Consider the following 6679-nt stretch of genomic DNA (forward strand, 5'->3'; position numbering starts at 1 on the left):
TACCCATATCTTGTCTAACGGTCGTGAGGAAAACAGAGATTTAGCCTTGCATAACGAGGAAGGGTATGAAGCAAGGATACTGACATTTCTAAATGTCTGAAATCCGATTTGAGGCTGGGCACACTGGCTCACACCTGTAATTCCAGCACTTTGGGAGGCCCAGGTGGGAGGATTGCTCAAGCACAGCAGTTTGAAACCAGCCTGGGCAACATGGCAAGACCCCATCTCTGCAAAAAATATAAAACATTAGCCAGGCATGGTGGTGCGCACCGATGATCCCAGCTACTGAAGAGGCTGAGGTGGGAGGATCGCTTGAACCCAGGAAGTTGAGGCTGCACTGAGTCGTGTTCACACCACTGCAGTCCAGCCTGGGTCACAGAGCGAGACCCTGTCTCAAAAAATCAATCAATCGATCAACCCAATTGTGGCAGATGAAAAAGTTGGCAGTTTGATTTGGAGCTCATGAAAAGTTTCAATTAATCTTTTCCCATATTTTGAATTTCTAGAACAAGGAGATTGGCTTTCACAGAGGTTTGGGTTGGGTTCCGTTTTCTTCAGAAGAACTTCAGAGTGCACTACAACAGGAAAATCATACTCTAGATGGAATCAAGGTCAATCTGTTTGTATACCAGATACATCTGTGATATACATGTAGCTACTATCTGATTATGTATCAATTAAATAGATCATAAATGTGGAATGATGGGGACTTGGAGAGATTTGTAACTGAAGCTGCCTTCATGCTTGTTAGAATGGTCGGGTAGAAGAGTTTCCAGTTTTTTTTTTTTTTTTTTTTTTGAGATGGTGTCTCGCTCTGTCACCCAAGCTGGAGTGCAGTGGCCAGATCTCAGCTCACTGCAAGCTCCGCCTCCCGGGTTTACGCCATTCTCCTGCCTCAGCCTCCCAAGTAGCTGGGACTACAGGCGCCTGCCACCATGCCTGGTGAGTTTTTTGTATTTTTTTAGTAGAGATGGGGGTTTCACCGTGTTAGCCAGGATGGTCTCGATCTTCTGACCTCATGATCCACCCGTCTCGGCCTCCCAAAGTGCTGGGATTACAGGCTTGAGCCACTGCGCTCAGCGAGTTCCCAGTTTTAAAGGAGAAGTACAAGAAGACCCGTAATGGTTAGCAAGATATATAGAACACAGGGGACCTAGCAGCGCACTTCTGAAGTCAGGTAAGCTGGGACTGAAATCTTGTCTTTCCCACTGATTATGTGATCTTGGGCCAGATTGATTTACTACTTTACTTTTTCATTTATTTGTTTTCATCGTGACTGGGCCTTTCTATGCTGCAGGTTAGTCTTGAACCCCTGGCCTCAAGCTGTCCTCTTGCCTCATCCTCCCAAAGTGCTGGGGTTATAGGATTAAGCCGCTGTGAATCGCCCAATTTACAATTTTTAATGGAGGGCGAGGGAGTCATAAGAACAACAAAGATGGTAAAGGGAATTTGAAGAGAAAATGAATAAAAGAACAAGGTACAAATGAAAACCACCTGAGTTCTTTTTACTGACTCCCTCATAAAGAGGTGATTTTCAGATGGAATGTTTTTGCAGACATTGCCTTTCCTTCCTTACAGTGCTTATTTTTTTCAGCTCCAGGTTCAAGCTCAAAGGCCTAAAGTTTTCCAAACATCTGATGAAGAGGAAGATTTTTGAGACTGTCCCAGCCTATTACATAAAGGAAACATATCCGAGAATTTTATCTAAAGGTTTTTATTTGAAACAAATATTTGCACCAAGCAAGGGCTTATTTTCCCCACCCCAAACTAAAACACAGTGCAACAGGGGCCACATTTATTTGGCAGGACAGTTCCATTTTGTGAACATCCTCCTCCTCACTGTGGTTGGGGTGACTGGACTCCTAAGCAGCTGTTCTTACACAAAATATTAACCCAAACTACGTGTCACACAAAAGGCAGTGGTCTTGACTGTGGATGTGGGCCAGCATGTTCCATAAATGCTGAAAGGTGGGAGAAGCACAAATACAACACAGTCTTTGAAAAAACTAAATAACTCAAAGTAAAACTTTCTATCCCCACCCCTTCCCCACCCTTGCCTTCTCCAATAATAAAAAGTAGCATCCAGATTTGGTTTGTATCCTGACCATTCACAAAGTGTTGCTCAGGTGCTGTCCCACTAGCCACCAGTGTGGGAGTTCTGACCTGCTCCCTTTCTGACCTGGGCCAGTTCACCCATCCTCAGGCAACCTGGTGGTCCCCCGCTCCCAGGAGGTCACCATATTGATGCCGAACTTAGTGCAGACACCCTGTCAGCATAATGATCAGCTGCTCTAAAGGTCTCTTCCATCTCCTCAATCCTATGCTGGTAACAGTCCCCCTTTCCTCCTGGGGCTCTCGCCTCTTCCTCTGAGTGGTCCCCTGTACCTTCCCCAGGGAGAGCCATGAGGCTCATCTGGGCCCATAGCTGCTGGTTCTGCTGGCTGGTAGCTTCCAGGTGCTCCTAATGGGCCAGGAAAGAGAGTGAGAAGGCACAGAGGTTGCCAAGTCATCCCCCTCGGGGCCCCACCCTCAGTAACTCCCTCACCTGAATCTCCTGCAGCTCTTAGTGGGCCATCTTGGCCACTGCTTTGCCCTGAGCTTCCTGCTGCTGCAGCTGGTCCACGAACTGGGTCTGCAGCAGTAACTGCCTGTGCAGCGCCTCCTTCTTGGAGGTCAGCTGCTGAAAGGTGGCCAGGTACTGCTGCAGGTGACCCAAGTACTGGTCTCGCTGCTGCTGCAGATTCTGAGACTCTTGGCTCTTCAGCTCCACCTGCAGGAAGACCCTAGGCATGAGGGTAGCTGGTGGCTGGCTTCCAGATTCTGGGCCCATTCATTAATAGGGCAGAGAGGGCACTGTGGGGCTCTGTGGCCTGCCCAGGTCCCTGGCTCCTTGCTCCAGGCCTAAGTGACTGCCTCCCTTGCCTGGAACCCCATGCCTCTTTCCTCAGCCTCAAATCTCACATCCTCTTCTCACCATTTAAACTGTAGGCCACAGACTCGTGGAAAAGCAGAGGGAGCCAACCACCATCTGCTGAGTGTGCTACATGCCTAATGTTTCCACGTATTATCTCATTTAATCCTCAAACCCTCTGCAAGGAAAAAGCTCACTTCCTTTTTAAGTGAAAGAAACCAAGACTTAGAGATGCAAGGTGGTTCAATGGTGAGCAGTGGAGCCGAGGTTGGAATTCAGGTTGAATCTAAGGAGGCTCTTATAACACTGTCTCTTTCCTTATGACTGGGGGGCTCCACGCCTCTAGCTGGGATGATGACGTTCAGACCTGGGAGGAACCCAGGGCTACCCACCTCTAAAATTCGGAGGGCAAGAAGCAAGAAACAGTCACAGCAGTACCCTGGAGGGTGCTGGGGTCACCTGTCCCCCAGGCTGGAGCTGCCTCTGGCCTAGCACCTCCCTTCCCCAGAGACTGGTGCCCGCCTCCTAGCCCTTATTGGATGGGGCAGGGGTTACTATCTGCTTCAGCTTGGCCAGCTGCTCCTAGAACTGGCGATTCTGGGAGACCGCGCGGCTGATGGTGGTGTGGTAGTTCTGCACAGAGGACCTGCGCACCTCTCCCTGCTCCTCCCAGAGCTCTGCTTTCCGCTCCTGTGGCCTCTACTGCTCCCGGTTCAGGTGACTCAAGCCCTCACTGGTTTCCACCTGGGCTTGGAGCTGTCCTGCCAGACTCTCCAGCTCCTTTCACAGGTGCTTGACCTCAGCTTATAGCTGCTGCTCCACCACCGAGGGTCCTGCTGGGGGCTCCACGTGTAGGGGTTCAGCTGAGAAAGGAAGCAGACAATAAGGGCCTCTGGATTCTCAAAAAACCCTCCTCTTGGTGCACAGCTCCTCTCAGGCTCTGCAAACTTGGCCTCCCTGCTAATGATCCCTTGCACCCGATGGTAGCCAGTCTTCCAAGCCCCTTTCAGATAAAGAGCACTGTGGGTGGCTGACAATGGGCACTCTTCCCTCTTTGCTGATGGGGATACTGAGGCTCATGGAGATGACAAGACTTGCCGTCTCCTGGCACAGACCTCTTTCCCTCTGCCTCAAAGTCCTTCCATTCACCCACCTCCCTGGGGCATTCTAAGCTGCCCCCACAGCCCTCTGATGCCAGTCCTGCTTTGAAGTCACCCCAATCCCAGCTCACCCATCTGGTTCTTCAGTTCGGCCAAGCTTGTCTCCAGCTCCTGTACCTGATGCAGGTCCTACTTCTTCTCCTCCTTCAATGCGCAAACCTGCCCAAAGCACAGGGGGAAAGGGCCCTGGAGAAGAGGGGCTGGTGGCTGGGCAGGCTACCATCTCCCTCTCTGCCCCCACCTCCACAAAGCCCAGACCCATGACCACTTCTGGCTGTGTTCCTCCCATTGCACAGATGCTCAGAACGATCAAGTGACCTCTCTTAGGCAGGGACTGAAGGGTCAGGTCTCACCTGCTCCGACGTCTCCTGCATCCTCTGCCACACACGGCATGCTCTCCATGGAGATACTCAGCACACTGGTCTCTCCATTTGTAGATACTGCAGCCACTCCATCAACTGTGAGAATTGACACGGAAGTTAGGAAGGGCTGTCACTGGTCCTCACCTACTCCTGGCCACCTGGCGTTGTCATCCTTCCACGTCCCTCCTTCTGCAAAGCCTCATGGGCCCCAGGTATGCTTCCAGCTGTGCCCGCTCTTCCATGGCCTGCTGTAACTGCTGGTTAGCATCCAGGGCTTCGCAGCAGCTAGACAACTGGATGGTGAAGTGGGAGAAGTTTCGATCTGGGGAGCCCAGACCGTTTCACATAGTGCCTTTAAATGGGCTAGGGCTAGACTCCATGTACAACTCAGTCAATAACGATCTCTGTCAAGTTGCTTTGCTTTAGAAACAAAAAATTAAATAATTTTAAAGAGCTCTCAGGCCAGGCATGGTGGCTCATGTCTGTAATCCCAAAACTTTGGGAGGCTGAAGCGGGTGGATTCCTTGAGCTCAGGAGTTCCAGACGGGCCTGGGCAACATGGCGAAGCCTCGTCTCTACAAATACAAATTAGCCAGGTGCAGTGACATGCACCTGTAGTTCCAGTTATTTCAGAGGCTGAGGCTTCAGCCTGGGAGGTGGAGGTTGCAGTGAGCCAAGATAGCACCACCACACTCCAGCTTGGATCACAGAGTGAGACCTCATCTCAAAAAAAGAAAAAAGAAAAAAGATGATCACAACTCTCTCTTATTACCAAGGAATAGTGAAAGTGTTGGCTTGAACCTCAGAAGAAAATACACAGACTCATGAGCTAGCCATATAAATGTAATCTATGGCTTTCATCCATGATGCTTTAAGAAAAAAAATTTAAGCCCTAACGTTGAGATTCTGATTCCCCAGGCCTATGACAGGGTCTCAGTTTGTAGATTTTTAGCAGTCTCTAGAGGATTCTATGGCAGGAGCAGAACAAGGACTCAATTTTTCCAGCTCTTGGCTGGAGCCTCCCCATATCCAGCATGATCCCTAGACCATGGCCCCAGCTGGATGGGGTTCCCATTACCCTGGAGCTACAGCCTCTTGCCTGCTGAAGCATAAGGTTCGCAATCTCCAGTTTGTTTTTCAGCTCCTCCAAGTCACGCTGCATCCCTGCCTTGTGGGTCAGCGCAACTGGAAGCTACTCTGCCTAAGCTGAGTTCTCCTGCTTCAGCTCCTTATTGCTGTTGCTATGGCCAGAGGCAGCAGAGAAAGGAATGAATGAAGAATAGAAAGGATTGCTTTGGTGATCAACCCTCTACCCTCACCCCACAACCACAGAACCGTGGCACTGGAAGAGACCCCAGGAATCAAATGTCACAGGTGGCAGGCCAGAGAGGAGACATGAGTTGCCCGAATCTACAGCATGAGTGAGGGGCACGGATGGCACTAGAGCTTAGCGGTGCACACATGCAGACCTGTACGACCACCTCACCATGCTCACCTGCACCATGCCCCCGCTCGCAGCACGCCACCCATGCTAAGGGCCCCAGACCTCCCATTCCTCCTTCCCCCATCCTAGTTGTTCTTGTCTAACTTCAGCCTGAGGGCATCTCTGTCTCTGCTTAACTGGTTGTTATCCTGCAAATACAGAAATGTAAAGTCAGGATACAGCAGGCAGAGGAGCAGCTGGCTGAGCAGGAATGACAGCTACAGTGACTATTCCAAAGTAACACTTTGTCACTCTCAATCTTGCCTGACATGTTTTCAAGGCATTTCCAAGCCCATGGTCTCATTTGTTTCTCAAATAACTCAGTAAGGGTAGAAGGGACAGGAAAAGAGACCTCATTTATAGCTGGCTCGCAGAGAGGCCCAGAGAGATCAGAGAATATTGCTATCATTCTTACCGTTATGACTACCACTGTTTGAACCTTTATTGAGTGCTTCACCAGGCATCATGCTAACAACCCCATTTAATCCTCACAACCACCATAGGAGACAGTTACTATTATCACCTCTATTGTGTAGATGAAAAACATGGGGTATTAGAGGTTAAGTGCTTGCCCAAGATTACTCAGACAGAGCTGGGATCTAAACATCCAGGTATATCTGATTCTCCATGCCCATGTTTTCACTGTGAGGCAGGAAAATAGGGTCTGGAGGCAGGGAACATAAGGCCAGTTCACACTTCAGCTATAACCGGAAATATCCTCTCCATAGGGCGTATGCGTAAATGACTTTGTAACTTCATCCTC

At 49.9% G+C, this 6679-nt stretch overlaps 2 pseudogenes; both read right to left on the minus strand.

The window, feature by feature from the left end:
* Positions 1–2159: 2159 nt before the first annotated feature.
* Positions 2160–2791, minus strand: LOC117071210 (annotated as a pseudogene).
* A 924-nt stretch (positions 2792–3715) lies between these two features.
* On the minus strand, positions 3716–5922 carry LOC117071085 (annotated as a pseudogene).
* Between the last annotated feature and the right edge of the window lie 757 nt (positions 5923–6679).

This window comes from Trachypithecus francoisi, unplaced genomic scaffold (genome assembly GCF_009764315.1).
Source record: "Trachypithecus francoisi isolate TF-2019V2 unplaced genomic scaffold, Tfra_2.0 Lachesis_group3, whole genome shotgun sequence".
Classification (NCBI taxonomy): domain Eukaryota; kingdom Metazoa; phylum Chordata; class Mammalia; order Primates; family Cercopithecidae; genus Trachypithecus; species Trachypithecus francoisi.